This window comes from Erythrolamprus reginae, chromosome Z, assembly GCF_031021105.1.
Source record: "Erythrolamprus reginae isolate rEryReg1 chromosome Z, rEryReg1.hap1, whole genome shotgun sequence".
Taxonomy (NCBI): Eukaryota; Metazoa; Chordata; class Lepidosauria; order Squamata; family Dipsadidae; genus Erythrolamprus; species Erythrolamprus reginae.
The window spans coordinates 151,435,136-151,450,421 of record NC_091963.1 but is presented as its reverse complement, the minus strand read 5'-3'; the positions used below and the strand labels follow the sequence as shown (position 1 = coordinate 151,450,421).

Sequence of the window (15,286 nt, the reverse complement as noted above, 5' to 3'; positions counted from 1 at the left end):
GCGTTCTCGCGAGGTGGGAGGGAGGAGGAGGGGTGCGGGGCCATCTTTGGAGCGGCGGGGGGGGGACGTCACACCGGCTGCAATCTACGCCCACCACCCCAAAAAAGTCGGTCACTTCTGCACACACACCCCTCCCAACCTCCGCCGCAAAAAAGAAAAGCAAAGCCCCTGCCCGCTCCTCGGTGGAGGCTTTGCAAAGGCAGGACTACAATTCCCATCATCCCCGAGGGAGGGGCCTAGGCAAGCCGCGCCCTCCCCGCTTTTTTCCCTATTGACGTTAAAAGGAATGCCTCCTGTATGCATGCACGTATATATATATGTATTTATGTATTTATTTTCCTTTTTTTATTATCTTTATTCATTCATCATTATTTCATTTCTTTCTTTCTCTTTCTTATTTCTTATCTTTTTCCTTTTCTTTCTTTCCTTATTTATTTACTTATTTATATTTCCTTCTTTCTTATTTTCTTTGTTTATTCCTTCCTTCCTTCGTTATTTTATTTCATTTTCTTTCTTTCTTATTTCCTTCCTTATTTATTCATTTATATTTCCTTCTTTCTTTCTTATTTTCTTTTTTTCATTCATTCCTTCATTCATTATTTTATGTCATTTCTTTTTCTTATTCTTTTTCCTTTGTCTTTCTTTCTTATTTGATTTTATTTCCTTCCTTCCTTCCTTCATCCATTCATTCATTCATTTAGTCAGAACATAGACAAGATAGCAGGTATTGGGATAAACATAAACACAAAGTAAACAGAGATAAATGAGGACAGGGACGGTAAGGTACCCTGGTGTGCTTATGCACACCCTTTACAGAATATATACCCAAAGAAATATATCTAAAGCAAATGTCAAATACTGTATATCTAAAAATATAAAATAAATGTAAGAATATAAAAATACATAAAAATACAAAGTATGCCTACAACAAAGAAATGTGTACATAGAAATGATTAAGAACAATACAGTGTATTGGTAATGTATGGGGTCAAGGTTTCAGTCTGTTAAATAAGAGGAAATGGGGGGGGGGAATCACTTAGGATAAAGAAGGAGGGAGAGGCAGGAGAAAGGCAGAAGGAGAAGAGAAAGAGGGGAGGAGGAAGAAGGGGGAGAGGGGGAGTAAGAGGGAGGGGAGAGTGAAGGAAGGAAGAATAACAGACCTCTGGTTAGAAGTAATAAGGGCATCATAGGATGTTGGTTCTAGAATGATGGAGAGGGAAACAAGTATAATTATGTATATTATTGATCTATTCCAAAGTATTTGCACTGCTATATGCATAAATACGGTGAAGAAAAAATAAAATCCCCCCCCCCCAAAAAAAAAAATTACTGGGAACTTTCCAAAGAGTTTTGCAATCGAGCCTCCCTGGACGTGACCAGTCTATCGTGCAAGAGCAACGAGACGAAGCGTGGGAATATTTTTTTGGGGGGGGGTCCACGGAGAAAAGGAAGGGGGGAAAGGAGGTGGGGGTGGCGAATGAGCCAGACTGGGGTTTTAAATTCATGGTTCTTGGCGTATGGACTCCAACTCCCAGCATTCAGCGGGCTGGCCTTAAAGTTAAACCCACGAGGGAAGGATCCTGGGAGTTGGAGTCCGCTCGCTTTCAACGAGCCGAGGTGGAGATTTACTAGAAAGCGAGGCAACGGGGAGGGGGGGGAGGAGTTAGCGCACGGGGAGCGCGCCCGCGCGTGCACGCGCCACCCCGGTTAAAGGGGGAGGGGGGAGGCGGTCTCGGCTGGCCCGAACCGGTTTGGTAAGGAAGTCAAGTTTGGGGGGGGGAGGGGCGACTTTTGCCCCAGCTTGTCTGTGGAATGTAAGGGAGGAACATTGGGGAGAAATGAATTCCCTGAGCTTGAAAAGGGGACCTCAGAGGTCTTCTAGTCTAGTCCAACCAGCTCAAGGAGGAGAGACTAATCTTCCCCATCCTGTTCCAGACAAAAGGGTTTGTAAAAGAAAAAAGACCCCATTTTGATGGATGCTTGGCTGCATAGCTAGAGGTATAACAAGCAGGAAGAGGGTGATTGTGATCCCCTTATATAGAGCGCTGGTGAGACCACATTTGGAAGAATACTGTGTCCAGTTCTGGAGACCTCACCTACAAAAAGATATTGACAAAATTGAACGGGTCCAAAGACGGGCTACAAGAATGGTGGAAGGTCTGAAGCATAAAACCTATCAGGAAAGACTTCAGGAACTCCATCTGTATAGTCTGGAGCAGTGTTTTTCAACCAGTGTGCCGCGGCACACTAGTGTGCCGTGAGACATGATCAAGTGTGCCGCGAAGCTCAGAGAGAGAAAGAAAAAGAGAGAGAGAAAGCAAGAGAGAAAAAGCAAGAGAGAGAAAGCAAGAGAGAGAGAGAGAAAGAAAGCAAGAGAGAGAAAGAAAACAAAGAGAAAGAGAAAAAGAAAGAAAGAAAGAGAATGAGAGAGAGAGAGCAAGAGAGAAAGAGAGAAAGAAAGAGAGAAAGGGAGGGAAGGTGGGAGAGAAAGACAGAGGGAGGGAGGGAGAAAGAGCAAAAAAGAAGAAGAGAAAGAAAGGGATGGAGAGAGAAAAAAGAAAGGGAGAGAAAGAGGGAGGGAGAGAGAAATAGAGCAAAAGGGAGGAAGAGAGAGAGAATTTTTTTGTCCAAACTTTTTTTATACCCACCCCCCCCGCTCAATGTGCCCCATGGTTTTATAAATGTAAAAAATGTGCCGCGGCTCAAAAAAGGTTGAAAATCACTGGTCTGGAGGACAGAAGGAAAAGGGGGGACATGATCGAAACATTTAAATATGTTAAAGGATTAACATATTCCAGCAGACATGGTTGGTCAATCCACAGTAACTGAATGTAAACCTGCCTGGGATAAACATCTATCCATCCTAAGATAAAATACAGGGAATAGTATAAGGGCAGATGAGATGGACCAGGAGGTCTTTTTCTGCTGTCAGTTTTCTAGGTTTCTATGAAATAACGAAGAGAACGATTGGGGGTGGAAACATGATAGGAATCTTCCAATATTTGAGGGGGCTGCCCAAATATTGGGGAGGGGGGTCCACCTATTCTCTAAAGCAGTGTTTCCCAACCTTGGCAACTTGAAGATATTTGGACTTCAACTTCCAGAATTCCCCATTCGCTATGGAGACAGGGCATTCGCTGGCTGGGGAATTCTGGGAGTTGAAGTCCAAATACCCTTCAAGTTGCCAAGGTTGTAAACACTGCTCTAAAGCACCAGAAGGCAGGACAACAGAATGAGAATAAGAGTTAGGAGGGACCTTGGAGGTCTTCTAGTCCAACCCTTGCTTGGGCAGGAAACCCTACACCACTTCAGACAAATGGTTATCTAACATCTTCTCAAAACCTTCCAGTGTTGGAGCATTCACAACTTCTGGAGGCAGGCTGTTCCACTGATCAACTGTTCTAACTGTCAGGAATTTTCTCCTTAGTTCTCAGTTGCTTCTCTCCTTGTTTAGTTTCCACCCATTGCTTCTTGTTCTACCCTCAGGTGCTTTGGAGAATAGCTTCACTCCCTTTTCTTTGGGGCAACCCCTGAGATGTTGGAAGGATGCTCTCATGCTTCCCCTAATGCTTTCTTTCTTTCCTTCTTTCTTTCTTTCTTTCTTTCTTTCCTTCCTTCCTTCCTTTTGCTTTGGAGAATAGCTTGACTCCTTCTTCTTTGGGGCAACCCCTGAGATACTGGAAGGCTTCTATCTTGTCTCCCCTGGTCCTTCTTTTCATTAAACTAGCCATGCTCAGTTCCTGCAACCGTTCTTCATAGGTTTTAGCCTCCAGTCCCCTAGTCCTCTTTGTGGCTCTTCTCTGCACTCTTTCTAGAGTCTCAACATCCCTTTTGCATCGTGGCGACCAAACCTGGATGCAGGATTCCAAGTGTGGCCTTTCCAAGGCCTTGTAAAGTGGTATTAACCCTTCACAGGATTTTGATTCTCTCCCTCTGTTGATGCAGCCTAGAACTGTGTTGGCTTTTTTGGCAGCTGCTGCACACGGCTGGCTCCTATTTAAATGGTCGTCCACTAGGACTCCAAGGTCCTTCTCACAGTTACTCCTGTTGAGCAAGGTACCACCTATACTCTACCTGTGCGTTTTGTTTCTGTTGCCTAAAGGTAGAACCTGACTTCTTTCACCACTGAATTTCATTTGTTAAATAGTGCCCAATGAAGGAGGAAATTTCCTAACAGTGAGGACCATTCACCAGGGGAACAGCCTGCCACTAGAAGTTGTGGGACAGTCCCATCTGTGCATGATTTTCAAGAAGAAACTAGACAGCCATTTGTTCTGTGGGTGGTGTAAGGTCTTCTGCCACAGCCAGGGGTCAGACTAGAAGACCTCTCAGGGTTCCTTTGAGTCCTCTGATTCTGTTGTCAGAAATTGTGGGTGTTTCCATAGAAACATAGAAGTCTGACGGCAGAAAAAGACCTCATGATCCATCTAGTCTGCCCTTATACTATTTCCTTCATTTTATCTTAGGATGGATCTATGTTTATCCCAGGCATGTTTAGATTCAGTTACTCTACCACATCTGCTGGAAGTTTGTGCCAAGCATCTACTACACTTTCAGTCAAATAATATTTTCTCACGTTGCCTCTGATCTTTCCCCCAACTAACCTCAGATTGTGTCCCCTTGTTCTTGTGTTCACTTTCCTATTAAAAACACTTCCCTCCGGAACCTTATTTAACCCTTTGACATATTTAAATGTTTCGATCATGTCCCCTCTTTTCCTTCTGTCCTCCAGACTCTACAGATGGAGTCCATGAAGTCTTTCCTGACTTTCTAAACCTAGATAGCTCTCTAATTAACGACTATAACAGGGATTGGAATTCCTGTCGCTAAGCAAGATGCTGTATTAGTCAGTCTCACCTGGTTTTTGTTCCCATGGTTGTTAAGTGAGTCGTGTGGGCGTTAAACGAATCTGGCTTTGCTCCCTCCACCCCTCACCCCCACCCCCTCATTGATTTTGCCTGCCAGAAACTGGCTGGTAGCATCACCAACATTGGTCACTGCAAAGGATGCGGTCATAAGTCCTTTGAGTCTTCGGAGAGGGATGGCACACAAATCTAATTTATTATTATTATTATTATTATTATTATTATTATTATTATTATGTCCAAAGACCAATTGCATGTCTCTTTATTTTGGTACCATTGTAACTTCATGCGCTGGTCACTAAGCGAACGGCCTTAAGTCGAGGGTTACCTGTTCAGGTGGGATCTGCCATCAAGGATGCCTTAAGCACATGACCTATAAAGCCCTTCATGGCATCGGACCAGAATATCTCCAGGACCGCTTTCTGCCGCACGAATCCCAGCGCCCGGTTAGGTCCCACAGAGTTGGCCTTCTCCGGGTCCCGTCAACTAAACAATGTCGGTTGGCAGGTCCCAGGGGAAGAGCCTTCTCTGTGGCGGCCCCGGCCCTCTGGAACCAACTCCCCCCGGAGATTAGAACTGTCCCCACCCTCCTTGCCTTTTGTAAACTCCTTAAAACCCACCTTTGCCACCAGGCATGTGGGAATTGAGACATCTCCCCCGGGCCTATACAATTCATGTATGGTATGTTTGTGTGTACATCTGCTTAATAACGGGGCTTTTAAAATGTTTTTCAATTATTAGATTTGTCATGAATTGTTTTATTGCTGTTGCGAGCTGCCCCGAGTCTATGGAGAGGGGTGGCATATAAATCTAATAAATAAATAAACAAACATAAGAATCTAAGAAGAGCCATGCTCAATGAGGCCAAAGCCCATCGAGTCCAGCATTCTGTGTCACACAGTGGCCCCCCAATTGTACCTTTTCTAGGGTGTGTACACACACACACAACTTGTATCGTTGCCAAAATTGCTTGTTGTTTTGTGCGTCAAACACACTTGGTTCAAGCCAGCAGACTTTGATCCGGCCCAGCCAGGAGTTCAAAGGCTTTGGATGCCCTGCAATTGGATCGGTTGGGAAATCAGGGATCGCAGCCCAGATCCCTCGAATGAGGTCCAGCCATTTGGCCTGAATCCTGTTTCTCCATCTTTGGAAAAATAGTTTGCCAGGAGCCATAAATTGCATTTTAATCATCACAAGAGTCCTGGAAAAAGAGGCCGAGGGATTGACTAGCCGGCCATTAAAAGTTGTAAACTAAGGTTAATGAGTGGGTGGGGAAACTCGGCTTAAGGGGAAATCATGGATAAGCTCTGATAGGGGAGCCAAGTTCGCTGTGGGCAATTTGCAGAAGACTTTCACCCAGGACTCCTGGTGCGAATCACACACACCCCCAAACGCAAATACTTCAGAAGCAGGACTCCCCAGAGTCCCACTTTGTAAGTATTTGCGTTGCTGGGGAGGTGTGATTTGCACCTGGGTGAATTTAGTCCTGCCCGAAGTCACCCACCTGACTTTTGCGCCTAAGATGAGACTAGAACTTGCCACCTCTTGGTCATTGGCTCAAAATCACCCAGCCGGCTTTCATGCCTAAAAGCAGGACTAGAACTCCCTGCCTCCTAGTGATTGGCCCCAGACTTTCTTGCCAAGACAAAGGCTAGAATTTCCCATTGCCTGGTCATTGGCACAAAATCATCCCCATGGCCTTCGTGCCTAAGACAGAACTAGAACTCACCGTCTCCTAGTCATTGGCCCAAAGTCACCTAGCTGCCTTTGCTGGATAAAGCAGGACTAGAACTCACCGTCGCCTGAGATTGCCCCCAAATCACCCATCTTCTTTCATGCATAAGACAGGACTAGAATAATATTTTCTCACATTGCTTCTGATCTTTCCCCCAACTAACTTCAGATTGTGTCCTCTTGTTCTTGTGTTCACTTTCCCATTAAAAACACTTCCCTCCTGGACCTTATTTAACCCTTTTACATATTTAAATGTTTCGATCACGTCCTCCCTTTTCCTTCTGTCCTCCAGACTAGACACATGGAGTTCATGAAGTCTTTCCTGATACGTTTTATGCTTAAGACCTTCCACCATTCTTGTAGCCCGTCTTTGGACCCGTTCAATTTTGTCAATATCTTTTTGTAGGTGAGGTCTCCAGAACTGGACACAGTACTCCAAATGGGGTCTCACCAGCGCTCTATATAAGGGGATCACAATCTCCCTCTTCCTGCTTGTTATACCTCTAGCTATGCAGCCAAGCATCCTACTTGCTCTTCCTACCACCCAACCACACTGCTCACCCATTTTGAGACTGTCAGAAATCACTATCCCTAAATCCTTCTCTTTGAAGTTTTTGCTAACACAGAACTGCCAATGCAATACTCAGATTGAGGATTCCTTTTCCCCAAGTGTATTATTTTACATTTGGAAACATTAAACTGCAGTTTCCATTGCTTTGACCATTTATCTAGTAAAGCTAAATCATTTACCATATTACAGACCCCTCCAGGAATATCAACCCTATTGCACACTTTAGAGTCATCGGCAAATAGGCAAACCTTCCCTACCAAACCTTTCCTGAAACAACTGTCTCGCTTAGCGACCAAAATTTAGGGATGAATTGTGGTCATAGGCCCAGGGCTACCTATAGATCGGTGGGCGATGTCACCTCTATCCTGTCTATTCCTCAGGTTTTTTTTAAAAAAATGTTTTTATTTATTGATTTTTTTTTTCATTTATAGAGCATTACAATAATTTGACACAGATCCAAACCTATTTTCTTACATGGTATCTACTTAATTATAACCTATATTTACATAGTTCTTACTTGTCATCAGTCATTTCACGGTGTATCACACTCCTTCCTTTTTCCTAATTCAGGTGCGCCATTTGTTCCATGTTTTATAGTATTCTGAATTGTTTAATCCCCCCCCCCCCCCCCCCCCCCCCCCCCCCCCCCCCCCCCCCCCCCCCCCCCCCCCCCCCCCCCCCCCCCTAGATCCAAAGTCAGCCTGTCCATTTCTGCATCCCTGTAAATTTTGCTTAAATGTACGTTTTCTGGTGGGGTTGAGTTGTTTTCCCAATATTGTGTGTAGGCTACCCTCGCAGCTGCTGTGATATGTATTATTAAATATTGTATTTTGAGGGGGGGGCTCATATTGTTTCTTCACTATCCCAAGTAAAAATAATTCAGATGTAAATTCCATTTCCATATCTATGATATCTTGCAACCAATTACTGTTTTTTTATAAGGCGCACCGGAGTATAAGATGCACCTGAGGGGGGTTTTGGGGGAGGGGATACAGAAAAGAACCTGCTCACCAGGTGTTCATCTGGCTAGTGTCCTTAGTCTGGACAGCTCCAGCACATTGTTTTATCCCCAGGTTAAGGGCTTGTAAAAAAACTTTAGTCAGAGAGAGTAACAATGAAAGAGCTTGCAAGCGGGTAAGAGCTGGGAACATCAGTAGCTCCTGGAAAGAAACATTCGGAAGCAAGTAGAGCAATGGGGAAAAACCCTTCAGATCGTGCAGAATGCAGCTGCGAGAGCAATCATGGGCTTCCCCAAATATACCCATGTTACTCCAACACTCCGCAGTCTGCATTGGTTGCCGATCAGTTTCCGGTCACAATTCAAAGTGTTGGTTATGACCTTTAAAGCCCTTCATGGCATTGGACCAGAATATCTCCGGGACCACCTTCTGCCGCACGAATCCCAGCGACCGATTAGGTCTCACAGAGTTGGCCTTCTCCGAGTCCCGTCGACTAAACAATGCTGTTTGGCAGGGCCCAAGGGAAGAGCCTTCTCTGTGGCGGCCCCAACCCTCTGGAACCAGCTCCTCCCTGAGATTAGAATTGCCCCCACCCTCCTTGTCTTTCGTAAGCTCCTTAAAACCCACCTCTGCCGTCAGGCATGGGGGAACTGAGATAACTTCCCCAGGCCTATACTGTTTATGTATGGTATGTTGTGTGTATGTTTTCTTAAATTATGGGTTTTTAGTTTTAATTATTAGATTTGTATTGTATATTGTTTTTTCTATTGCTGTTGTGATCTGCCCCGAGTCTGCGGAGAGGGGCGGCATACTAACTAACTAACTAACTAACTAACTAACTAACTAACTAACTAACTAACTAACTAACTAACTAAATAAATAAATAAATAAATAAATAAATAAACAAACAAACAAACAAACAAACAAACAAACAAATAAATAAATAAGGCATATTGTTTTCCAGTAACCTTTAGCTTCGGGACAGCTCCACCACATATGGAAGAAGGTGCCTAACTCATTTTTTAAATATTTCCTTGATTCTTTTAAATCCATTTTAATATCAAGTTTCCAACTTACAGGTGTATAAAGAGTCACTTATAAAGTCGTAAAAGCCAGGACGGATTGAAATAATCTGAATTAAGAAATCCATAACTACGTCCTGGCACTTTTTATAAGCTGGGGGAAGGGTGATAGCCGCACCCTTTTCCACGTGATTGGCAGCTGGCCCTGTGCAACTGGGAGTTTTCCCCCCTGCACTGGGCAGGGCAGGAGTGGATAAAAGTTCACCAGCTTTCTTGATCCTGTGCCACTTTGGAGCTGCGTCCTTCCCGGCTGGAACAATGGAGTGTCTCATCCGGCCAGCGGTCAGTGGGGATTGCGAGATGCTCATGAGCTTTATTAGGGTGAGGATGGGCTAAATCCAGAGGTCCGGGTCTTTTGTTAATACTCCTTTTTTTCCAAGTCAGGATTGAACCATTATTGGGAAGCGAAGGGAGGGGAAGGGAAGCGAAGGAGACAAAGGAAAGGATGCGAAAGTAAAGGAAAAAAGGGGAAAGGAGAAAGAGGGAAGGAAAAAAGGAAAGAAAAGGAGAAAAGGGGAAGGAAAGGAGGAGAGGGGAAAGGAAGGAAGAAAAGGAAGGGAGGAAAGGAAATCTAATAAATAATAAAATAATACTAATAATAAAGGAAAGGAGAAAAGGGAAGGAAATGGTAGGAAAAGATAAGAAAGGAGAAAAGAGGTAAGGAGGAAGGGAAGGAAGGAAAAGGAGAAAAAGGAAAGAAGAAAAAGGGGAGGGGAGGAAAAGGAAGGGAAGGAAGAAAAGAGGGAGGAAAGGAAAGGAGAAAAGAGAAAGGGGGAGGGAAGGAAGGAAAAAAGGAGAAAGGGGGAAGGAAAGGAGAAAAAAGGAAAGAAATGGTAGGGAAGGAGGAAGTAAAGAAAAAAGGACAAAAAGGAAAGGAAAGGGGGAAGGAAAAATAGGGAAGGTAAGGGTGGGAGGAAGAGAGGAAAAATACAAAGGAGAAAAAGCTTTTGAATCCTTCCTCCCTCCCTCCCTCCCTTCCTTCCTTCCTTCCTTCCTTCCTTCCTTCCTTCCTTCCTTCCCATTGGACAATGATTTGTCCAGGATGGTATAAAAGGATCAGGGTTGGATTGGAAGACCTCTATTTGTCCCTTCCACCTGTATGATTTTATGATCTATCTGTCCTCCTGTCTATGTTTATCTATCTATGGCATCTACCCACCCACCCTAATTACCTGCCTACCTATCCATTCATCCATCTATCCACCCACCTGTCCATCCATCCATCCATCCTTCATCTCTGTCTCAATAAACAGTGTGATGTCTGCGTACAAATAATTTTGAGAAGTAACCATCATAATATTTACAATAATACTCATTGCATTGGTACGGGTCTCATAATAATGATAAATATTTTCTTGCCCATTTTAATAAACCTTCACTATAAAATGAATCTTTATCTTCTATTTCCACATTTCTCACTTCTGTTTTTATTGGTTTGCCATCGATAAAATCAGCCCCGAGTCAAAAATGAATTCGGTTTCTTCCTTTTCCTTAATTTTGGAAAGGAAAAAAAATTAGGTTGGGTGATTAAAATTGATAACTGATCTACGTGGGTGAGTGGAACTCCCTTATTGGAATAAATCTTTGGATTTATTTATTTTTTCATCTTGAATGTCCCCAACATCCTAACTGAACTTTTATGCTCCCAACTTTGTCTGAAGTAGTGTAGGGTTTCCTGCCTAAGCAGGGGGTTGGACTAGAAGACCTCCAAGCCGCCCCGAGTCTTCGGAGAGGGGCGGCATACAAATCCAAGTAATAAAATAAATAAAATAAATAAAGGTCCCTTCTAACTCTGTTGTTGTTGTTGTTGTTGTTGTTATAACAATACAACACAGCAAACCAGATCACTATGCTGGATTCCATATTTCATCCCCAGTCGGGCGCTTCCCAAGCACCTAAGACTGCGTGATATAGCGGCGAATTATGTTTGCCGATCCCAGTAAAGTGGCCTTTTGCAATTGACAGATGGAGATTTTGTCAATTCCGATGGTTTTCAAATGTCCGCTGAGATCCTTTGGCGCTGCGCCCAGCGTGCCAAGTACCACTGGGACCACTTTCACTGGCTTATGCCAGAGTCGTTGCAGCTCAATTTTTAGATCTTCGTATTTCACTAATTTCTCTAGCTGCTTCTCCTCAATTCTGCTGTCTCCTGGGATTGCGATGTCGATGATCCATACTTTCTTTTTCTCCACAATCAGGATGTCTGGTGTGTTATGCTTCAGAATTCGGTCAGTCTGAAGTCGGAAGTCCCACAGTAGTTTTGCTTGCTCATTTTCGACCACTTTTTCAGGCTTATGATCCCACCAGTTCTTTGCCACTGGGAAATGGTAGTTCCGGCACAGGTTCCAGTGGATCATTTGTGCCACAGCATCATGTCTATGCTTGCAGTCAGTCTGTGCGATCTCTTCGCAGCAGCTGAGTAGGCGATCGATTGTTTCATCTGTTTCTTTACAGAGTCTGCACTTTGGGCTATTATTATTATTATTACTATGATGATATGATTATTATGATTGATTATATTAATCTCTTTAAAAATGGCTTTCATTTGTCCAAGCAACATTATCTTTGGGACTCTGGACAAGGGTGAGATTTGGGGGTTCAATTCCCTGCACCCCACTCCATGATGTGTTCCTTAACAACCCCTCTATTTTCTTCTGCCCACCCTGCCACCCCAGGACATCGCGGAGTATCATAATTTATTGCACGAGGTCTCGATCAGTGCTGAAGGTAAGGGTTTGGAGAGATTTTTTCTTGGGGGAATGCCAGCTCCCCTCCCCTGGGGAATTTGGGTGGGTGGGGGGCAACATTTCTGGAATTTTGTGAGTGGGTGGCAGAGCCAGTTCGGAAGGATACCCGGTGGTGGCTTATGGGCATTGAGAATGAGCACCTTGGCCCAGTGGGGGAAATAAGCAGATGGCAAGCGAGAAAAGCCAAGATGTTTTGGGGTGGGGGGGTGGCTTCTCTTCTGGGAACAATTCTGAAAACAAAAACATTTATTTCCCTTTCTCTCTGTCTCCTTTTCCATCTCTCCTCCTTTCTTCCTCCTTCTACTTTCTTTTTTCCTTTTTCACCTCCATCATTTTTCCTCCTCCTCATTTGCCTTTTCTCATCCTTTTTCTATTCTCCCTCCTTTCTTCCTATTCTTTCTCTTCCCTTCCTCCTCTGTCCCTTCCCCTCCTCATCTTTTCTTCCGTCCTCTCCTCCTCCTCCAAATTCTGTTTCTCCATCTCTTCTTCCACCCCCTCCTCCCTCTCTCCTTCCTCCTCTCTTTTTTTCCTTTCTACTTTTACATCTCTTCTTCCACCCCCTCCTCCCTTCCTCCTTCCCTTTCTTCATTCTTCCTCTTCTTTTCTACTCCTCCATCTCTTCTTCTACCTCCTCCTCCCTTCCTCCTTTCTTCCTTTATTCTTCCTCCTCTATATCTTCCTCCTCCTTCCATCCTTTCTTCCTTCATTTCCCCCCCTTTCTACTCTTCCATCTCTTCTTCTTTTACCTCCTTCTCCCTTCCTTCTTTCTTCATTCTTCCTCCTTCTTTCTTCCTCTTCCTTTCTACTCCTCCATCTCTTCTTCTTTTACCTCCTTCTCCCTTCCTTCTTTCTTCATTCCTCCTTCTTTCTTCCTCTTCCTTTCTACTCCTCCATCTCTTCTTCTGCCTCTTCCTCCCTCCCTTCTTTCTTCATTCTTCCTCCTTCTTTCTTCCTCTTCCTTTCTACTCCCCCATCTTTTCTTCTGCCTCTTCCTCCCTCCCTTTCTTTCTTCATTCTTCCTCTTCTTTTCTACTCCTCCATCTCTTATTCTTCTACCTCCTCCTCCCTTCCTCCTTTCTTCCTTTATTCTTCCTCCTCTATATCTTCCTCCTCCTTCCATCCTTTCTTCCTTCATTTCCCCCCCTTTCTACTCTTCCATCTCTTCTTCTTTTACCTCCTCCTCCCTTCCTTCTTTCTTCATTCCTCCTTCTTTCTTCCTCTTCCTTTCTACTCCTCCATCTCTTCTTCTGCCTCTTCCTCCCTCCCTTTCTTTCTTCATTCTTCCTCCTTCTTTCTTCCTCTTCCTTTCTACTCCTCCATCTCTTATTCTTCTACCTCCTCCTCCCTTCCTCCATCTTTTCTTCTTCTTCTCACAACTCCTTTCTTCTCCTCCTTTTCCCCTCTTCTGAACTCTCCTTCTCTGTCTCTTCTTCTTCTTCCTCCTCCTCCTCCTCCTCTTCCTTGCTGCCCCAGATCTGAGAGCAGACGGCTTTGGCCAAGATCCCTTCTTCAAATGTCTCATGGCTGAACTGCCTCCCGAAAACCCCTCCAAGCCAGGTAAAAGCTGCTTCCCCCACCCCAACACCCCAATCCCTCCCACCTGTATAAAACTTCAAAGGCTGAGAATTCATCAGGCCATCTTAAGGGAGGGGCCTCCAAACAAGACTCATGGACTTCAACTCCCAGAATTCCCCAGCCAGCTCTTGGTTCCACTTTGCTGAAATCAAGATATATTACATTTACTGCATACCCACCATCTATGAAGGAAGTTACTCTATGTGATTGGCTGAGGAATTCTGGGAGTTGAAGTCCATGAGTCTTAAAATGGCCAAGGTGGGAGACCCTGATTTAAGACTCGTGGACTTCAACTCCCAGAATTCCTCAGCCAGTTCTTTGTTTCCCTTTTTCTGAAATAAAGATATATTACACTTACTGCATACTGCATACCCACCATCTATTACCCTATATAAGGAATTCTGGGAGTTGAAGTCTTCAAGTGGCCAAGGTGGGTGACCCCTGATTTAAGACTTGTGGACTTCAACTCCCAGAATTCTCCAGCCAGCTTTGCTGAAGTCAAGATATATTACACTTACTGCATATCCCCCATCTATGAAGGAAGTTACTCTACAGGACTGGCTGGGGAATTCTGGGAGTTAAGTCCATGAATCTTAAAGTGGCCAAGTTTGGGAATCCTTGTCTCACGATCTTAATCTTAAAACGTCACCTTCATTGATCATTTAATATTTATTGTACAGTAACACAAACTGTATAGAGCACTGGTGAGACCCCATTTGGAATACTGTGTTCAGTTCTGGAGACCTCACCTACAAAAAGATATTGACAAAATTGAACGGGTCCAAAGTCGGGCTACAAGAATGGTGGAAGGTCTTAAGCATAAAGCGTATCAGGAAAGACTTCATGGACGCAATCTGTCTAGTCTGGAGGACAGAAGGGAAAGGGGGGACATGATCGAAACATTTAAATAGGTTCAAGGGTTAAATAAGGTTCAGGAGGGAAGTGTTTTTAATAGGAAAGTGAACACAAGAACAAGGGGACACAATCTGAGGTCAGTTGGGGGAAAGATCAAAAGCAACGTGAGAAAATATTATTTGACTGAAAGAGTAGTAGATGCTTGGAACAAACTTCCAGCAGACATGGTTGGTCAATCCACAGGAACTGAATGTAAACATGCCTGGGATAAACATAGATCCATCCTAAGATAAAATACAGGAAATGCTACAAGGGCAGACTAGATGGACCAGGAGGCCTTTTTCTGCCGTTAGTCTTCTAGGTTTCTAGGTTTCTAAACTAAAATATAATGTATGAGCTTCAGAGCAATTACCGGAATGGAGTCAGATTACATACCCGAGAGTCACTTCTTACTCATAGCGCTGGGTTTTTGCCCTTTTAGCTACTCCTCGACTTTACATCCGTTCATTTAGTGACCGTTAGAAGTTACTGCACTGAAATAAATCAACTTACAACCGTTTTCCAAACTTAGCAGCGTCTCCCTGCCCCTCCCCCCTGAGCAAAATCCAGGCGCTCGGCAATCGACTCGTATTTACGTTAGTTAGAGTGTCTCCGTGTGTGTGTGTGTGTGTGTGTGTGTGTGTCACGTGATCTCCTTTTTGTGACCTTCTAACAAGCAAAGTCCACGGAGAAGCTGGGTTCGCTTTCCCCCACCACCCCACCAAATACAGATTTTATTTTTCTCCAACATAGGATAAAAACCAGTGCACAAGTACAAACACTAAAGCCATGCTTAAAATAAAACATATATAAAAATTTCTTTTTCTATTAATCATTCAGTGGAGGCTTATCTTTCTTC

At 44.1% G+C, this 15,286-nt stretch overlaps 1 protein-coding gene and 1 long non-coding RNA gene across 2 annotated transcripts in view; one reads left to right on the top strand and one right to left on the bottom strand.

Annotated features, from left to right (window-relative positions):
* The window catches only part of LOC139175949 (asialoglycoprotein receptor 1-like), a 579,489-nt gene that overhangs the window by 475,306 nt on the left and 88,897 nt on the right, over positions 1-15,286 (bottom strand). The gene's annotated exons all lie outside the window — the stretch shown is intronic.
* On the top strand, positions 9,402-13,516 carry LOC139154423 (uncharacterized). The gene is made up of 3 exons (XR_011556903.1): positions 9,402-9,532; positions 11,887-11,938; positions 13,432-13,516. It is a non-coding gene; the product is annotated as an uncharacterized lncRNA (long non-coding RNA).